General features: G+C 36.4%; 1 protein-coding gene and 1 pseudogene across 2 annotated transcripts in view; one reads left to right on the top strand and one right to left on the bottom strand.

Annotated features, from left to right (window-relative positions):
• The window catches only part of CFAP299 (cilia and flagella associated protein 299), a 625,888-nt gene that overhangs the window by 54,921 nt on the left and 549,705 nt on the right, over positions 1 to 21,262 (top strand). The gene's annotated exons all lie outside the window — the stretch shown is intronic.
• Positions 16,132 to 16,396, bottom strand: LOC132425646 (dynein light chain 1, cytoplasmic-like; annotated as a pseudogene).

Below are 21,262 nucleotides of genomic sequence, written 5' to 3'. Positions count from 1 at the left end.
AGGCACATTTATGCCACATATATTCTGGCATTTTAAAAAATACAGCATTTTCCTGAAGTAAAATGTTGCAACAGATCTAAAAGATGGTTTTTGTTGTATTGTCTGTAAGTTACTTTTAAATACTTAAGCATAGAAAGTGTGATATATATGTGTAAATTGTTTTGTTTTCTTAAAAATAAATAAATTTATTTATTTATTTATTGGCTGCGTTGGGTCTTTGTTGCTGTGAGCGGGCTTTCTCTAGTTGCGGCGAGCGGGGGCTACTCTTCGTTGTGGTGTGAGGGCTTCTCTTGTTGTGGAGCACAGGCTCTAGGCATGCTGGCTGCAGTAGTTGCGGCATGCAGACTCAGTAGTTGTGGCTCGAGGGCTCTAGAGCGCAGGCTCAATAGTTGTGGTGCATGGGCTTAGCTGCTCTGCAGCATGTGGGATCTTCCCGGACCAGGGCTCGAACCCATGTGCCCTGCATTGGCAGGTGGATTCTTAACCACTGCACCACCAGAGAAGTCCTGTAAATTGTTTTTAAACCACAACTGTTAACATTTGAAATGACCTAATCAGGAATCCACGGGCTAAGGGAAGTTAGTTAGCATTCAAAGAGACGATTATCTGAATCTGCAAGAGAGGGTTTATTAACTATCATAAGTGATTTTAGAAAAACATTTTCATTGATTAAATTGGAGCTTTTAATTTACGTGGATTGGGTAGATACTATAATGCACCACCACTTTTGCATGGTTGAGGTAGAAAAATTAGGAGCGTCCGTCAGCTTGATCCCTTCAGATTGATACAGATAGGTTGACTTTCCTTCAGTCCTTTATCCCAACACTTAAAGGATGGGCCATTGTGTGATTCAGCTAGGCACTCAGATCAGCTCATCCTGCCCACAGAATGCTGTGTTTGTCTCTGAATCTTTAATGTGAGGCTCTTCCTGGAGAGCCCAAGGGCAAGTGAGGACTTCATCTCGCTTACAGACCTGGGTTTGTGCCTCCTTTCTATAAATGTTTATACATGTGGGGGAATTCATTGTGAAGCTAACTTTGTTTTTCACATATTCTGGTGGTGAGTTGTAGAAAAGGACACGTGCAGCACTCACCTGCCTTTGATCATTAAAGCTACTAAGCAAGAGATACTCAGAAAAAAAAAATGTGACCAATTTTGAGTGACCACTGTTAAAAGATGAACTGAGACATATTAAAATTTTTAAAAGTGTTGTTGAGCGAAAATTGACTTGAATTGGGCAGTGCCAAACCAGAAGTGGTTAGGAGCACTCCTTGGACAGGAGCCAGGGGAAAGACTTACCTAGAGAGGATGAAGAAGCAAAGAAAGGAAATTATTGATTGGCTTAAAGCCCTGCTGGCTGTTTGTGATTGGTTGTGCTTAGCATTTTGATTTCAAAACCATGAGGCATTTACAGGCTGAGATTTTGGTTTGCTTACATAGGCCACCCAGACATTAGTACCACCGCAGTCTGATGGCTTCTTTGTTTACTTAATTTAACACCACATAAGTTTACTTCAATTCACGCATACCTCCTAGTTTCATTGCAAGTTTTAAAGGTTGAAGGTCAAAATCTTAGGGATTTTAGTATTCGTTTTTCGGTCCTTGGTATCATATATTCACTCAAAAGTGGCAATTCTGCATATCTCTTCCAGGTTCATTGGCAGCTTGAAATAGAACGTGGCAGGAATGTTCACAAGTTGGCAAACTCCACAAACTTCCCCAACCATCCCCCCGCAGAGCTGTTTGCTAAATATTTACCTAGACTTTCATGGTCTGGTGTCCATTCTGACAGGTCTGTACTCATGATTCACTGGATTTAAAAAAGATTCAGAATAGTACCTTTGCATAGAAGATAAAGGTCGGCAAATACTTAAAAAGCTCATAAATTTCTTGCTTTCTTTCTGGACCACATTGCATTGCTGGGAGACAATGTGGAATACAGCCAGCTAGAAGCACAGAATTGGCCTGGGCCTTTGGCAGAAGAGGTTGGTTTTAGATGAAATTCAGAGATAAAACCCAGATAAAACCAAGACAGGTGATGGAGCTGAATAAAGAAACTAAGGTTCATGTATTAATTTCCACAAGCATCTCTTAATTTTCTGTTGGTAATAAAGATTGGTAACATATTTATTGTTCTTTATGTAAATGTTCTTCAGTTAAATTTTTTTTATTTTGAGATATTTGTAGATTTATTTGCAGTTGTATGAAATAATACAGAGATCCCATGTACCCTTTACCCATTCTCCCTCAGTGGCAACATTCTACAAAACTGTAACACACCATAGCCTTGACATTGACACTGATGTAGTCAAGATACAGAACATTTCCATCACTACAAGGATCCGTCCTAATGCCCTTTTATAGCCATGGCCACTCCCACTCACCACCACTCCTTCCTTATAACCCTTGACAACCATAAATATGTTCTTCATTTCTATAATTTTGTCATTTCAAGAATGTTATGTAACTGGAGTAATACAATATGTAACCTTGGGATTGGCTTTTTTTCACTCAGCGTAATTCTCTGAAGCTTCATTGAGGTCACTGTGTGTATCAAAAGTTCATTCCTTTTTATTGCTTGGTGGTTATTCACGGTGTGGATGTACCACAGTTTGTTTAATCATTTACCCATTGACGGATATCTGGGTTGTTTTGGCTGTTATGAATAAGGCTGTTATAAACATGGGTGTACAGGTTTTTTGGTGAATGTAACTTTTTATTTTTCTGGGATATATGCCCAGGAGTGCAATTGCTGGGTTATATGGTCATCACATTTAAGTTTTTAAAGAATGTGCCACACTTTTTAGAGTTCTGTATCATTTTTACATTCCCAACAGCAAAGTATGAGAGATCCAGAGTTTCTGTATCCTTGCCAGCATGTGGGCATGTGACTAGTTTTTATTTCAGCCATTCTTGCAGGTGTATCTCATTGTGGTTTTAAGGCATTCTTACTGGCTAATGATGCTTGACATATTTTTTTGTATTTATTTGCCATCTGTATATCTTCTTTGTTGACATGTCTCTTCATGTCTTTTTCCCATTTTTTAATCGGATTTTTTTTTTGACTGTTGAGTTTTGAGAGTTCTTTAGATATTTTAGGCTAGTCCTTTGGCAAATATGTGGTTTGTAAATGTTTTCTCCTGGACTATAGCTTGTCTTTTCACATTTATCATATGATCTTTTGCAGAACAAGAGATTTTAATTTTGATAAGTTCCAATTTATCATTTTTTTCTTTTTGGTGTTGACTAAGAGGGCTTTGCTTAATCCTAGATCTTCAGGATTTTTTTTTTCCTTCCAAAAGTTTTATAGTTATATATATATATATATATATATATATATATATATTATAGTTTTATATTTTAGATTTAATCTGTGGTCTATTTTGAGCTAATTTTTGTATAAAGAGTGAGACTTAGGTGAGTTTTATTTTTTGGTTTATGGATGTTTAATTGTCCAGCATTGTTTATGGAAAAGGTGATTTTTTTTTACATTGAAGTGCTTTTGAACTTCTGTCAGAAAACAATTTGTTATATTTGTGTGGGCCCATTCTGGCTTCTCTGTGCTGTTCCAATTTCATTGATTTTTGCTCTCTACTTTTTTTCATCCTTCTGCTTGCTCAGGGTATGTTTTGTCCTTCTTTTTCAAGGTTCTTGAAGTGGGAGCTTAAATTATTGATTTGAGAATTTTCTCCTTTCTACTGCATTAAGTTCACGCTATAAATTTTTTCTCTCAGCACTATTAGCAGTCTCCCACAAATTGATGATGTATTTTCATTTTCATTCTGTTCAATGTATTTTTAATTTCTCTTGACCCTTTCTTTTTTTATCCATTTACTATTTAGAAGTGTGTTATTTAATTCCTAAGTGTTTGTAGATTTTCCCATTATCTTTCTTGTTGATTTCTAGCTTAATCTCTTTTTGAAGAACACACTGCATGTGATTTGAATTCTTTTAAATTGTTAAGACTTGTTTTATGGCCCAGAATATCTATCTCGGAGTATATTTCTTGGGCAGTTGAAAAGAAGGTGTATTATGCTGTTGTTGGGTGAACTGTTCTATAAATGTTGAGATTCTGTTGGTTGATAATGTCAAATTCTATGTCCTTGCTGATTTTCTGTTTGGTGGTTGTTTTATCAATTGTTGAGAGAGGAGTGTTGAAGTCTACAAGTATACTTTGGAATTTACTTCTTTTTATTTTCAGTTCTAGCAGTTTGGGATTCACATAATTTGCAGCTCTGTTATTTGGTTCATACTCATTTAGGATTGTTATGTCTTCATGGTCGATTTACCCTTTTATAACTAGATAATGTGTCTCTCTGTTTCTGGTAATTTCCTTTGCTCTAAAGTCTATTTTATGTCATATTAATAGAGCCACTCCTATTTGCCTTTGATTAATGTTTACATGATATGTCTTTTTTTATCCTTTTACTTCCAGGTGACCTATATTGTTACATTTGAAGTGAGTTTCTTTAGACAGCATATAGTTAGTCCATGTGTTTAATTCACTCTGCCAATCTTTGTCTTTTAATAAGTGTATTAGGCCATTTCATATAATGTATGTATTGATATGTTGGAGTTTAAGTCTGCCATTTTATTTTTTGTTTCTTGTTTTCTTTTGCCTATATTCCTATGTATTTCTTGAACCTGTTTTAGAACTTGATTTTCATTTATCTGTATTGTTCTTTGTGTGTATGTGTGTGTGTTAGTTTCTGCTTTACAACAAAGTGAATCAGTTATACATATATCCCCATATCTCTTCCCTCTTGCGTCTCCCTCCCTCCCACCCTCCCTATTCCACCCTTCTAGCTAGTCACAAAGCACAAAGCTGATCTCCCTGTGTTATGCTCCTGCTTCCCACTAGCTATTTTACATTTGGTAGTGTATATATGTCTATGTATACACTACCACTCTCACACTTTGTCCCAGCTTACCCTTCCCCGTCCCTGTGTCCCCAAGTCCCTTCTCTAGTAGGTCTGTGTCTTTATTCCCATCTTGCTCCTAGGTTCTTCATGACCATTTTTTTTTTTTTTTTAGATTCCATATATATGTGTTAGTATACGGTATTTGTTTTTCTCTTTCTGACTTACTTCACTCTGTATGACAGACCCTAGGTCTATCCACCTCACTACAAATAACTCAATTTCATTTCTTTTTATGGCTGAGTAATATTCCATTGTATATATGTGCCACATCTTCTTTATCCATTCATCCGATGATGGACACTTAGGTTGTTTCCATCTCCGGGCTATTGTAAATAGAGCTGCAATGAACATTGTGGTACATGACTCTTTTTGAATTATGGATTTCTCAGGGTATATGCCCAGTATTGGGATTACTGGGTCATAGGGTAATTCTATTTTTAGTTTTTTAAGGACCCTACATACTGTTCTCCATAGTGGCTGTATCAATTTACATTCCTACCAACAGTACAAGAAGGTTCCCTTTTCTCCACACCCTTTCCAGCATTTATTGTTTGTAGATTTTTTGATGATGGACATTCTGACCGGTGTGAGATGATATTGCATTGTAGTTTTGATTTGCATTTCTCTAATTTTTAATGACGTTGAGACTCCTTTCATGTGTTTGTTGGCAATCTGTATATCTTTGGAGAAATGTCTATTTAGGTCTTCGGCCCATTTTTGGATTGGGTTGTTTGTTTCTTTGTTATTGAGCTGTATGAGCTGCTTGTAAATTTTGGACATTAATCCTTTGTCAGTTGCTTCATTCTCAAATATTTCCTCCCATTCTGAGGGTTGTCTTTTCATCTTGTTTATGGTTTCCTTTTGCTGTGCAAAAGATTTTAAGTTTCATTAGGTCACATTTATTTATTTTTGTTTTTATTTCCATTTCTCTAGGAGGTGGATCAAAAAGAATCTTGCTGTGATTTATGTCATAGAGTGTTCTGCCTATGTTTTCCTCTAAGAATTTGATAGTGTCTGGCCTTACATTTAGGTCTTTAATCCATTTTGAGTTTATTTTTGTGTATGATGTTAGGAAGTGTTCTAATTTCATTCTTTTACATGTAGGTGTCCAGTTTTCCCAACATCATTTATTGAAGAGGCTGTCTTTTCTTCATTGTATATTCTTGCCTCCTTTGTCAAAAATAAGGTGAACATATGTGTGTGGGTTTATCGCTGGGCTTTCTAGCCTGTTCCATTGATCTATATTTCTGTTTTTGTTCCAGTACCATACTGTCTTGATTACTGTAGCTTTGTCAGAAGTCCAGGAGCCTGATTCCTCCAGCTCCGTTTTTCTTTTCCAAGATTGCTTTGGCTACTTGGGGTCTTTTGTGTTTCCATACAAATTGTGAAATTTTTTGTTCTAGTTCTGTGAAAATTGCCAGTGGTAGTTTGATAGGGATTACATTGAATCTGTAGATTGCTTTGGGTAGTAGAGTCATTTTCACAATGTTGGTTCTTCCAATCCAAGAACATGGTATATGTCTCCATCTATTTGTATCATCTTTAATTTCTTTCATCATCTTATAATTTTCTGCATACAGGTCTTTTGTCTCCTTAGGTAGGTTTATTCCTAGGTATTTTATTTTTTTTTGTTGCAATGGTAAATGGGAGTGTTTTCTTAATTTCACTTTCAGATTTTTCATGATTAGTGTATAGCAATGCCAGAGATTTCTGTGCATTCATTTTGTATCCTGCTACTTTACCAAATTCATTGATTAACTCTAATAGTTTTCTGGTGGCATCTTTAGGATTCTCTATGTATAGTATCATGTCATCTGCAAACAGTGACAGCTTTACTTCTTCTTTTCTGATTTGGATTCCTTTTTTTTCTTTTTCTTCTCTGATTGCTCTGGCTAAAACTTCCAAAACTATGTTGAATAAGAGTGGTGAGAGTGGGCAACCTTGTCTTGTTCCTGATCTTAGTGGAAATGGTTTCAGTTTTTCACCATTGAGGATGATGCTGGCTGTGGGTTTGTCATATATGGCCTTTATTATGTTGAGGTAAGTTCCCTCTATGACTACTTTCTGGAGGGTTTTTATCATAAATGGTTGTTGAATTTTGTCAAAAGTTTCTCTGCATCTATTGAGATGATCATATGGTTTTTCTCCTTCAATTTGTTAATATGGTGTATCCCATTGATTGACTTACGTATATTGAAGAATCCTTGCATTCTTGGGGTAAACCCCACTTGATCATGGTATATGATCCTTTTAATGTGCTGTTGGATTCTGCTTGCTAGTATTCTGTTGAGGATTTTTGCATCTATGTTCATCAGTGATATTGGTCTGTAGTTTTCTTTTTTTGTGACATCTTTGTCTGGTTTTGTTATCAGGGTGATGGTGGCCTCGTAGAATGAGTTTGGGAGTGTTCCCTTCTCTGCAATTTTTTAGAGGAGTTTGAGAAGGATAGGTGTTAGCTTTTCTCTGAATGTTTGATAGAATTCGCCTGTGAAAACATCTGGTCCTTTTGTTTGTTGGAAGATTTTTAATCACAATTTAAATTTCAGTGCTTGTGATTGGTCTGTTCATATTTTCTATTTCTTCCTGGTTCAGTCTTGGAAGGTTGTGCATTTCTAAGAATTTGTTCATTTCTTCCAGGTTGTCCACTTTTTTGGCATATAGTTGCTTGAAGTAATTTCTCATGATCCTTTGTATTTCTGCTGTGTCAGTTCTTACTTCCCCTTTTTCATTTCTAAATCTATTGATTTGAGTCTTCTCCCTTTTTTTCTTGATGAGTCTGGCTAATGGTTTATCAATTTTGTTTATCTTCTCGAAGAACCAGCTTTTAGTTTTATTGATCTTTGCTATCATTACCTTCATTTCTTTTTCATTTATTTCTGATCTGATCTTTATGATGTCTTTCCTTCTACTAACTCTGGGGGGTTTTTGTTCTTCTTTCTCTAATTGCTTTAGGTGTAAGGTTAGGTTGTTTATTTGAGATGTTTCTTGTTTCTTAAGGTAGGATTGCATTGCTATAAAATTTCCTCTTAGAACTGCTTTTGCTGTTTCCCATAGGTTTTGGGTTGTTGTGTTTTCATTGTCATTTGTTTGTAGGTATTTTTTGATTTCCTGTTTTATTTCCTCAGTGATCTCTTGGTTATTAAGTAGTGTATTGTTTAGCCTCCATGTGTTTGTATTTTTTTACAAATTTTTTCCTGTAATTTATATCTAGTCTCATAGCATTGTGGTCAGAAAAGATACTTGATATGATTTCAATTTTCTTAAAATTACCAAAGCTTGACTTGTGACCCAAGATATGATCTATCCTGGAGAATGTTCCATGAGCACTTGAGAAGAAAGTGTATTCTGTTGTTTTTGTTTTTGAATAGAATGTCCTATAAATATCGATTAAGTCCATCTTGTTTAATGTATCATTTAAAGCTTGTATTTCCTCAGTTATTTTCATTTTGGATGATCTGTCCATTGGTGAAAGTGGGGTGTTAAAGTCCCCACTATTGTGTTACTGTCAATTTCCCCTTTTATGGCTGCTAGCATTTGCCTTATGTATTGAGGTGCTCCTATGTTGGGTGCATAAATATTTACAATTGTTATATCTTCTTCTTGGATTGATCATTTGATCATTATGTAGTGTCCTTCTCTGTCTCTTGTAATAGTCTTTGTTTTAAAGTCTATTTTGTCTGATATGAGAATTGCTACTCCAGCTTTCTTTTGATTTCCATTTGCATGGAATATCTTTTTCCATCCCCTCACTTTCAGTCTGTATGTGTCCCTAGGTGTGAAGTGTGTCTCTTGTAGACAGCACATATGCAGGTCTTGTTTTTGTATCCATTCAGCCAGTCTGTGTCTTTTGGTTGGAGCACTTAATCCAATTACATTTAAGGCAATTATTGATATGTATATTCCTATTACCATTTTCTTAATTGTTTTGGGTTTGTTATTGCAGGTCTTTTCCTTCTCTTATGTTTCCTGACTAAAGAAGTTCCTTTAGCATTTGTTGTAAAGCTGGTTTGATGGTGCTGAATTCTATTAGCTTTTGCTTGTCTGTAAAGGTTTTAATTTCTCTGTCAAATCTGAGTGAGATCCTTGCTTGGTAGAGTAATCTTGGTTTTAGGTTTTTCTCCTTCATCACTTTAAATATATCCTGCCACTCCCTTCTGGCTTGCAGTTTCTGCTGAAAGATCAGCTGTTAACATTATGGAGATTCCCTTGTGTGTTATTTGTTGTTTTTCCCTTGCTGCTTTTAATATTTTTTTCCTTTTGTTTAATTTTTGGTAGTTTGATTAATATGTGTCTTGGTGTGTTTCTCCTTGGATTTATCCTGTATGGGACTCTCTGCGCTTTCTGGACTTGATAGACTATTTCCTTTACCATATTAGGGTAGTTTTCAATATAATCTCTTCAAATTTTTTCTCAGTCCCTTTTTTTTCTCTTCTACTTCTGGGATCCCTATAATTCTAATGTTGGTTCATTTAATATTGTTGCAGAGGTCTCTGAGACTGTCCTCAATTCTTTTCATTCATTTTTGTTTATCCTGCTCTGCAGTAGTTATTTCCACTATTTTATCTTCCAGGTCGCTTATGCGTTCTTCTGCCTCAGTTATTTTGCTATTGATCCCTTCTAGAGAATTTTTAATTTCATTTATTGTGTTGTTCATGATTGTTTGTTTGCTCTTTAATTCTTCTAAGTCGTTGTTAAATGTTTCTTGTATTTTCTCCATTCTATTTCCAAGATTTTGGATCATATTTACTATCATTATTCTGAATTGTTTTTCAGGTAGACTGCCTATTTCCTCTTCGTTTGTTTGGTCTGGTGGGTTTTTACCTTACTCCTTCATCTGCTGTGTGTTTCTTTGTCTTCTCATTTTGCTTAACTTACTGTGTTTGGGGTCTCCTTTTCGCAGGTTGCAGATTCGTAGTTCCCATTGTTTTTGGTGTCGGCCCCTAGTGGCTAAGGTTGGTTCAGTGGGTTGTGTAGGCTTCCTGGTGGAGGGGACTAGTGCCTGTGTTCTGGTGGATGAGGCTGGATCTTGTCTTTCTGGTGGGCAGGTCCACGTTTGGTGGTGTGTTTTGGGGTGTCTGTTACGTTATTATGATTTTAGGCAGCCTCTCTGCTAATGGGTGTGGCTGTATTCCTGTCTTCCCAGTTGTTTGGCATAGGGTGTCCAGTATCTGTATTGTTTTTGGTGTGTCTTTTTGCATAGCTTTTTGGTGGTTGCACTTGATTAATTATATTTATATGTACGTAATTTATCACAGTCTGCTGCTATTATCATTTTTCTCGTTTGAGTTAAATATAGAAGGCTTACCTACCGTTTAATCATTTTATTTTCCTTTGTTTAGAACATAATTGTTTTAAACCTCTCCTCTCCATACATTTAATCAATCAGACAGTGTTACATTTTTTGCTTCAACCATCAGTTACCTAATAGTTCATTTACCTCTTCCTTGTTTCACTCTAGCTTAACTACCACTCATCTGCCCCACTTATTACTTATAAAAGATAAACCAGAGACAAAGTGCTGTAGATGGGGTAATATCAGTGCCACTCTGCTGAGCACAGGAACTACAAAATAGTCTCCATACTCAGTCAGGGGTAAGGTATGGGAGTAGGGTCAAGTTCATTGGCCAGTAGGGCAATATTTCAGTTCTTGTCATTTTTGTTTTCATTAAGTTTCTTTCTCATTTTCTTTGGGTTACGAATGGTAAGAAATTTGGAATACTTATTGAAAGAAGTGCAAAATGTGTTAAAAAACCAAATATAACATTTAAGAAATTAGTTTCTATTTCTCAATATCTGTATCCTTGCTTCAGGGTTCCTGCTAATATACACAGTGTCTGTGAAAAGTAGAGGAAAACACTCCCACTGGGGGAAGAATTGTAAAAAGGTGCCATTTTTAGGGCTGCTCTAGCCCCACAATATGTGGGCTGAATTTTCTACCCTCACCGTCTTAGCAGGGTCCCTCTCTGATGGGCTCAACCTGCCTCACTGTTACCTGTGAACCTGCCTTACCTCTCTGAATTTCTCTCATGTTTTGATCTAAAGAAATTTTCTAAGAAATCTGCTCAGATATATTCTTTTTCTTTTATTCTGATATCTTGGTTTCTTTCAAGAGGAATAAAATGTAAGTTAAATGTAGATTTATTTCTATTCAAAATTCAGTATTAATAAAAGCAATTGTAGCTCTTACCACATCCATCAAAAGTAATTTCCAACAACAGGTAACAGGTGTTTTGAGGGAAAGGGGACTTCATGGTCAAAAAAAGTTGAGAAAATGGTACATAATCTATCCCATTTTTGTATATTTATATAGTAACAACTCTCAAAAGTTATGTAGTAAAGAAATTCTTGCTTAACATAGTTTAATCTAGCATTTAACTATATAATTCTACATAATTAAATAATCCAAATTTATTTAACTACATAATTCCTCTCCAATATATTTCATTTTATTTTACTTTGCATATAACCAATTAATAAGTTTTAGTCTATTAATGACTATTAAAACCAATTTTAGCTTGGGAAATGTAGGTTAAAAATTATTTGTTTGGTTTCTACAATATGTGGGATGTTATACTATGAACTGATATAATTAATCTTTTTGGCTTTTTAAAGTTAATAACAAATCTGTAACTTTACTGTCATCTCCTCTATAGGAAGTTCTCTTAATCTGCATCTTATGGACCTTTTCAGGTTCCAATGAATGGCATGAACAGTCCCCAAATTGGGTATGGTATTTTGTGTAAGATGTGCACATTTCTGTAGAAAGGGCTCATTGTTTTAAAATTCAGTCTTCAAAGAGTTTGTGACCCTTGTAAGATTAAGACCTACTCTTCTATAGGAGGTAGTTGCCACCGTTAGTGTAATTTTCCTTTCCCAAATCAAGGTACTGCATTAAACAGCAATTTATGTATCTAAACAAGATATAAAGATACATTATAATATATGGGTGAAGGCATTTAGGACATTTTGTTTTTATTTCAACTACCTATAATGATTATAACTTGTATAAAAGGGCAGGGGAAGTCACATTCTTCATGTTTTTATATTAAATAGCAGATTCAAATTTTTTTCATTGTTGCTTTAGTTTCCTGATGTGTTTTTTTTTGGTCTGTTTATATTTATTCACAAATGGCTACTAAATAGCGACTAGTTGCCATATATTAGATATTATGAAATAAAAAGAAGAATCATCAGGTGATTTTAAGGGATAAGTCTTCATTTGAACTTTACATTTCTTGGACAATAATTAGTAAGGTTAATATGCTAGAGAGCAGGCCATTGCAGAAGGTGTTCCCCCGCCCCCCCCCCCAAAAAAAACCCAGAAATTGAAGGAATGCATTTTTAGCAGTTTGTTGAACAGCTAAACTTACTCCTGTTTTGTTACTTCAGACACCTGTTCTGATGCTATTCCTTGGCTCTGTATCACAGAACTTCCCATTAATGACTGTCCTTTTATTTCCAGTTTGATTCTTAATTCCATAAAATTTCTATTTTCATTCTTCCACTATTCCTATCCATCCAACATCTTTTTATAAAAAGTCTATTTTATATTGAAAACAGGCAGGGACTATTTTTTATCTGTATTCTATAAAGTGATGTGGGCAGGATTTAGGTCCCAGCATGTAATTTTAATAATTTAAGTGATCCGCCCGGGAATGGGGAATGGCTGAGGGTGCAAAATCTGAAACCTTGACCTTAATAGCATCATGTTTGAAAAAGCTGAATTAATTACTCTAAGAAAATAATGTACAAGTATAGTAACATATGAAGAAAATGTTTCCTTGGGAGAAAAATGAATTAATTATGGTAAAAAATTTTCAGCAGAAACAACACTGCATTCTTTTAAAGTGAAATCATGAATAGAGGTAAACTAATATTTCCGGAATTACTGACACTCCATATACAACGTGTGTATTTTTCTTGGCCTTAAAATTTTTTTTCCACTAAATCAGATTCATTGCATTTGGCAAGATTTTCAGAAAGAGCATGAGGTTATTTGGGGGATGAGTATTTGACATGTTCACACAATGTACAGTTCAGGGTTCAAAGTTGAAATCACAGCACTGTTTTCCTTGACAAGAATTCTCTCTGGCAAATTGCCTAGGAAAATTCTGGTAGGTTTCCTTGCCTCCCACCCAATATTCAACTAATATTGTAAAATCAGTCATCAGCTGGGACTAACTAACTGCTCTAGAGTTATTTATCTGAATAAGATAACTCTCCATTAGACTTGTTGAAACAATAGGACACATTTAATTGAAAGACTCAAATATTCTTTTGCCTAAAAATTGGTGAGAAAATATATGTTGAATTTTTATCTTTGATAATATGACAATTATATTATTGGTAAGTTATAGAAATATCTATATATCTCAGGATAAAATCTAAGTAGGAACTTCTTAGAAATGTTTCTGCTCTAACTTCATTTAATGACATGTTACTGTTGTACTCTTACTATGCCATCAACATTCTCACTTGTTAATTTATTTTGGTGGCTATAGTGCTGAAATTTTATGTCATTTAGAACTATGGACTCTGCCTCATGGAAAATATTATAGTGGTATTCAGAGAGTATAGACTCAGATTGGCTATTATAGTGTGAGTCTAAAATTTGATTTTAAGAGTGTGAGCATGTTGCTGAATCCAAGTTTGTGTGACTGACGCACAGTAAGGCCAAAGAAACCAAAATGCCAGAATTTGGAGCTGAGAAAGGTTTATTGTGAGGGCCAAGGAAGGAGAACAGGCAACTCATGCTAAAAAAACCCAAACTCCATGATGGTTTTCAGGAAAGAGGTTTTAAAGGCAGAATTTGGGTTGCAGGCTGCAGGTTGTGTGATTTTCTTCTGATTGGTTGGCAGTGAGGTAACAGGGTGGTGCTCCAGGGATCTTGTGCTCAGCCTGAAGTTACCGTCCTCCACCTGGGTGGAGTCCTTATGCAGAAGAACTCAAAGATAGTTAGGTACATCCCTTGAGGAGGAGCTAGGACCTTACTGCTGCACTATTGTTTGACTGCTTTTCCTTTGTTTCTGCATTCCTTCACTTCCCTGCTTAGTAACTGTTTGAATCTGACCTTTGAAACTCAGGAAAGGTTTAGGAGGCTGAAGTCTTTTCCCTACAAATGAAAGTGGGGACATGAAAAGGCTTTTGTACCTGGGAGGGCCCCACAGGGTCCTGCTTGGTTTCAAGCAGGCTGTGAAATGTTGAACAACTAATGTAATTCTAGTGGAGTTCTTCAGTGTCTTCCAATAGAATTAAATATTGCTTTTTGAAAGAAGTTAATTTGGGATTAAGAGCTGTAATTTGTAATGTGCCATTGCAAAACATTATGTAAAATGGCCATGTTTGTAAATATGCAAGGTTTAGGTAAAATAAGTAATTTGGATGCTAAAGCAAAAATTAGGGATGCAAATTATTTTTTTATTTCCAAGTTTTCTTTCCTGTATACTATCAACTCTCTGTGCATTTTTTAGTTAAATTGGTGCTATGTAGAACCTGAAGCTTTATAGCAAAGTTCTACTTTTTTCTATCTAACAATGTTTACAAGCATTTCACCATCATAAAATATTTTTCACTTTATATTTTATTTTTATGTTTATATTCACAACAGAGATTCATCCATTTATTAATATGCATTTATTGAACATGAATTATGTACCAGACACTGTTCTATCCCTCAGAATTTACTAATGACTAAGGAAGAAACTTCCTACCATAATGATGTTTACATTATAGCAGGAGAGAAGACAATAAACAAACAAATCCAATGACTAATTCTTAGTTCTCATCTTAGTTGACTTACAGAAACATTCAACAGAGCTGATCTTTTTCAATACTTTGCAACACTTTCTTTACTTAGTTTTGGGATTTCCCCAGGTTTTCTTCTCTGTCTGTTCATTCTCTATTTCCTTTGCTGGTTCCTCCTTATCTTCTTGATTTCTTAATATTGACATGCTCCAGGGCTGTCCTTGAACTTCTTCTTCTTCTTGTCTTCTTTGCATCCTTGATGATTGCATTTATTAGCATGGCTTTAAATACACTCTGTACTCTGACAACTGCCTACTCATTAGTCTCCAACTTAGACCTCTCCCTTGATCTCCAGGTTCACTATGGAATTGTTCACTCCATATATCTTCTTTAATATCTGATACACGTAAAGTCCTGATTGTACCTTCCAGATTGGCTTGTCCTGCAGGCTTTTCCATTTTAGTAAATGGTATCCCCAGCCAAAAATCTAAGAGCCGTCGTTCACTTCTCTTTCTCTTCTAACACATCTCTAGTCCATTGTCTTTTTGATCTCATTACCCCTCATTTTCCCAACTCCAGCCATTCTAGCCTCCGTGCTGTTCCTCCAGTACACCGTATATGGTTCAGCCCGAGGGCCTTCTGCTGGAAATCTCATCTCCCAGATTTACTCATGGCACACTGCCTCACATCCTTCAGGTTTGTTCCCAAACTAACTTCTGTGAAACCTTCCCTGACCTATTGAAAAATTATACACCCCTTATTTATGTTCCTTCCTAAGTTTTTCTTTATTGCATTTATCCCTGCCTAACATACTGTGTATTTTACTTCCTTCGTACTTTTGCTAGCTCCTCTCCTGCTAGAATGTGAGCTCCATGGGCAGGAAATTTCATGTTTTGCTCTGTACCTGGAATGGTATCTGACATGCGGTAAGTCCTCAGTGGAATGTGGGGCTCCAGAGCAGAGGAACCACATCTCTGCAGGGTTTTCCTCCCTCCTTCTTCCCTCACCATTTCCCCTCCTTCCCTTCTTCCTTCCCTCTTTATCTCCCTTCCTTCCTCCCTTCCCCGGCCCCCTTCTTCTTCCTCCTCTTTCTTCATTGTTCTTAATAGGCTTGGAGAAGCTGCTGAGTTAAAGCCAGTTTTCTATTTCTGGCTCTCTGTTTGGATTGGCAGTCACTTGGGTATTGGGAAATCCGTGCCTAGTCTTCCTGAGGTGTGGGCTGCCTGGACATCATAGAAGCCTCTTCATCTTCAGGGTCATGGCCTATTTTTGTTGTTGTTTTGTTTTGCTAATTGCTTTATAACCACAACAAACTAGTACAGAGTATGCCCTGTACAAAGCAACACAATAAAGGTCGAGGTGTTCCCTTGGGCAAGGCTGAAGTTTTCAGTCTGTGGTATTTGGAATTTAGGCTACAGTCCTTGTTTTTGGATGGATCATTGGGTGTGTGGCACAGTCCATGCTTTTAACAATATTTGAACAGGAGAATGGCCACTCGGCCCAGGTAGAAGTAGATGAAGTGTTTGGTTTCATGTGTCACGTAAGTACCGAAGTTCCTCCCCACAATGCAGTGCCAGGTGGGGTTCTACTTCTTGTCAAACTCCTTCTTGATATGGGCAGCAATGTCCTTATCTACATTTCTCCAATGCCTGAGTAGCACACTCCACCAAGTCCTGTTGCATCTCCTCCAACATATCGGCATTTTTGATCACGGCCTTTCGATCACACATAGTTACCAAAGAGCAGCGGCTGGCCGACTGCATCAGTCTCCTGGGGGAGAAGCTGGCGAGGCTCAGACCCTTAGAGAGGAGCGGTCCCTACTGAAGCCGTGGCGCATCTATCAGAGTCACAGCCTATTAACCCTATAATTTGAATTCTGCTCCTGGCAACTCACCAGTCATTGAATGCCATTGATATGTGGCTGCAAACGTTCTGTTTGGGGAGTGGCTTGTTCTTCTAGTGAGTGTCCAAGCTGCTGCCAACCATCGTGGCTCTGGATAACCCTCCTTTAGTACCTCCTATGATACTGTGCTACATTCACAATCTCATTTATTGTTCTCCATGGCAGTAAATTGTAAGCTCTATGAGAATAGGAACATTTTTTGAATAGCAAGGCCTAGGACACTGCCTTGGTCACGAAAATAAATATTTGTTGAATAAATGAAGGAATGTCTAAATTACACTTATAGATAGAAAAATCTATAAAAAATCTATAAAAATCTATAAAAAAAATAAAGATGAAAACTATTTTATGATGATAAAATATTGGTAATAAGAACATAGTTTTTTTCTTTCATTTGTTTTATCTATGCTATTTCTAAAAAAAGTCTTTGTCATTTTTTGGCACAAAGTTTCCAGTTCTTATACAGTGTACACCCTATTTTTTATATACTTTCATTCATGTTAATGGGAATCTGGAGCTGGATGGAGAGAAATGAGTGTGCCTAGCTTGCCATCTTTCCCAGAATATTTTCACCAATGTTTATATTTTTTAATAAATGTGTTGTAATGAAAAATACTTCTCAGCTTTTTTGCTCACCTTATATGCTTGATAGAACAATAAATGACTTTGTCCACTCTCAAAGAACAAAAATTTATTCTCATCAAGGAGACTTAAAAAAATATCTGTTCTTTGTGTGACAAGGCAGGTATTGAGCAGTTGTTTTCCTGCACCTATTGTCCTTAATTTTTTTCTGTTCATCTCTTCATTCCCAAATATGCAAAACTACAGAGAAAAAAAGTTATCAAAGCCTAACGATATGTGATTTCTCCTAAGGTGTTATTCTGTAGAAACATCTGGGTGTGTCATGTACCTGAGTGATTATAAAACAAACATTTTATATATGTTTATAAACAGGTCATTTCCCTTAATGTGTGCACAGCCTTTAAAATAATATATCCCAATAGTCTATAGCAATGCATTCCTAAAAATAATCCATGGTGATAACTAAATGCTGCTTCTAGGAATGGAAGAATAGAAAAGAGAAAGATTTGTGAAAAAATGAGAAGAATAGTTTACCTCATTGAAAGTATTGGTTCAAGTTCTTCTTTTCTCTGTTTCTCAAAACTACAAATGAATTATTTTATTCTTCGTATGTAAGCACAAATAGCTTTGATGGTTATAAAGAAATAGTTCATGTATGTGTCATTGATTTAAATTACTTGAAAACCATTCCAATTTTAAGCAAATAATTACATGTCACAATTTCATGCTAAATATGTTGTTACTTTTTACTAAAATCTTAAGTGTAAGATTCAGTATAATATAAAAATTACATAAATAAATACCAATTAATTCATTTGGTCTTAGAGTAACCTTCTTACTAAGAGTGAGTTAAAAAAAGGATACCCAATTTTTTATCTTATTTGAAATTATAAAATTATTTTAAGAAAAAATTTAATTTAGGAAGTTTTATTTTTCTGTATAATCATTGGGAATTGTGTAGAAAATTTATTATATTTATTATTTATATATTATTATTATTTTATATGTTTATTAGATGTGTATAGCACTTCACGTTGCCAGTATCATCAAGTAAAATGCTGCCAACCCCTTCCATATGTCATACCTTTTTTAATATGTCTTTGGTGTCTACACAGTCATGGCCTCATTGCAGTGATTCAGTATATATTTGTTGCTTAGTCAGTTCATTCATTCTTTCATTCAACAATTATTTATCAAATGCCTATTATGTATCAGATATTTAATGCAAAAGGTAAACTAAATTTACATTTATTTATATCAAAATTTATATTTTGGATGTTATACCTTGGAAAATATTCTATAAATATCATTAGGTGAGCAGTTATTCCTAAAATAATGTTCTATTCACCTTAGTTCTTATTGTTATAAATACTGGTTCACAAAACACCATGTTAGATCCCAATAATGTCACTTATTTTAAGGCTGTAGCAAGGACATTTTTTGCTCCCTGATATCCGTGATCCTCTTCTCCTATAATGAAAGGACTCTTGTTTTGTAGCAGGACATGTGGCTACAGAGTAAGCACTACATTTTTCTAAGCTCCCTTGGAGGTGATGTGTGCGGTTTCCAGATTTTCCTTAAAGGACGAAGAGCTGGCCCTCTGCCACCTTTTCCCCATCCTGCTGCTTTGAAAAGTGTTTATGGTGATGGATCATCTTGTACCATGTGGATAAGAGCAGTATCTGAGGGATGACAGAACTACGTGATAGAAAAAGCCTGGGTCCCCCATAAAATCCCTAGACTATCATTTCCATACTGTAATGTGAAAGGAATAAACCTCTATTTTCTTTCTTTTTTTTTTTTTTTTTTTTGCTGTACGTGGGCCACTCACTGTTGTGGCCTCTCCCGTTGGGGAGCACAGGCTCCGGACGCGCAGGCTCAGTGGCCATGGCTCACGGGCCCAGCCGCTCCGCGGCATGTGGGATCTTCCTGGACCGGGGCACGAACCCGTGTCCCCTGCATTGGCAGGCGGACTCTCAACCACTGCGCCACCAGGGAAGCCCTATTTTCTTTATGGACTGTATTTGAATCTCTGTTATGCATTTCCTAAGGCAGAATTTGGTACCAGAAATGGGGTGCATGAAGTGGCATAACCTAGGTCTGTGGCATAATATGTTTAGCACTTGGGAGGCAGGAAGCACAGACACAGATATTGGAAGTTGAAAAGCTGGTTGATCCCTGATATGCTGAGGCAAAACATTGATATAACTGTTGATTACAGTATTTTAGAAGGCAGATTAAATGGTGACGGAGGCCATATATAACATTAGGGGAAATCACTGGAAAGCTGCAGGATCTTCATGTATGTTGGCAGCTTCTTGCTCTTCCAGCAAAATCCTATGACAGAGATGAACTCAGACTAGCGTTAACCAGTCTGCAAGCAGAGGTGGAAGGGCATATAGTTCTGTTAAGAAAGGCTCTTTGTGCCAGGTTAGCAAAATAATTTCACTGAGAGTCCTATAATTTGAGGCCTTTGAGGGTTGAAAAAGTCAACTCCTTCTGTATTCCAAACCAAAGCAATTATAGCTGGTAGCTTCAAAGCCACTGCCTTACTAGGAGATAAATTCAATGTCCTGCCAGATTTGGGAGCCAGACGAGAAGCAAAATCAAATTAAGAGTATTGCTTTTCCACCCAAACAAAATGGTTTAGATAGCCTGGATGTAGCTTCCATCCAGAGATGGGGTACGGAAAGCACAGAGGGTAATAAGGAAAAGACAAGCATCTTCAGGCTTAAAGAGTACATCTAGATTAAATCTTTGGCTATAGTTACTTACATATGGAACTAATCCAAAACAAATTGCCTGGAATCTTGCTAAGGTTTTGAGGGAATTGTATGGCTACAGAACAACAACATAGCCTGCAAAAGCCTGTAATTGTTCAACCCTTTAGAAAATTCCTGGGCCGCCAAATCTGGACCAGCAAGGACAAGGCTACAAAAATATTGCAGTCTCCAAGAAGAGCAATCTTGTACCACCTGCTTGATTCATGGCAAGTGAGGACAAAAGATAGGAAAGCACCCGCCAGGGGGTAGAACCAAAGGCTTTGGAAGAAAGCACACATTTCTTCCAGGAAAGCAGAATCAGGGCCTTCCAGATGAGACTAATCCATTGTTGGTTCATGGAATATTTGTAACGCCTATCTAGTAGGATTTGATTATTGCCATGGCCCAGAGACTGCTGTAAGTTTCCCAATCCCTCTTTGCTCAATAGGGGCAGTTTACTTTGCAATATCTACTTCTTCACAAGCCGTGAGTATTGAGTGTATGGGGACAGATAAACTTGTTTTAGTTTGTAGGTTGCCAAATCATGAGGCTCCACATCCATGATTAGTAAAGGGAGAGGGCTATACATCATCCAGAGGGGAGACTTTTAGCTGGGTACAGTAACCAGTGGGACTTCGGAATTTTCTCCTTTGTGGAGGTGATCAATGTATTCTATGTGAAGGAGAGAGATTGTGATGGATATTTGGGTTGCCACATGAATAGACTGTGGCAAATAATGCTAGTTGTATTTAAATGTCCATTCTCTCATTTAACAGAGACACAGGCATACCTCTGAGATGTTGCAGGTTCAATTTTAAACCACCACAATAAAGTGAGTATCACAATTGAGATACGCAATTTTTTTTTTGTTTCCCAGTGTATATGAGTTATGTTTATACCATACCATAGTGTATTAAATGTGGAATAGCATTATGTCTAAGAAAACAACGTTCATGCCTTAATTAAAAGTACTTTATTGCTAAAAAGTGCTAATCATCATCTGAGCCTTCAGTTGAGTCATAGTAGTTACATTAAAGATCACAGATTTCAGATCATCACAACAAATATAATAATAATGAAAAAAAATGAAATATTGTGAGAGTTAACCAGACTGTGACACAGAGACATGAAGTGAGCAAATACTGTTGGAAAAGTGGCACCAATAGACTTGCTCCACGTAGGGTTGCCACAAACCTTCAATTTGTAGAAAACACAATAACTCTGAAGTGTAATAAAGAGAAGCACAACAAAACAAGGTATGCCTGTAAAGCCCCTGAGTTTTGGCTATGTGCAGGACTGCCAAAAATAAAGTTTTTTTTACCTTCCTTGTAGTTAGGTGTGGCCACATG

The sequence above is a fragment of the Delphinus delphis genome, chromosome 5 (genome assembly GCF_949987515.2).
Source record: "Delphinus delphis chromosome 5, mDelDel1.2, whole genome shotgun sequence".
In the NCBI taxonomy this organism is placed as follows: Eukaryota; Metazoa; Chordata; class Mammalia; order Artiodactyla; family Delphinidae; genus Delphinus; species Delphinus delphis.
Note: the sequence above shows the minus strand (reverse complement) of the source record. Positions and strands in the feature narration are given on the sequence as shown.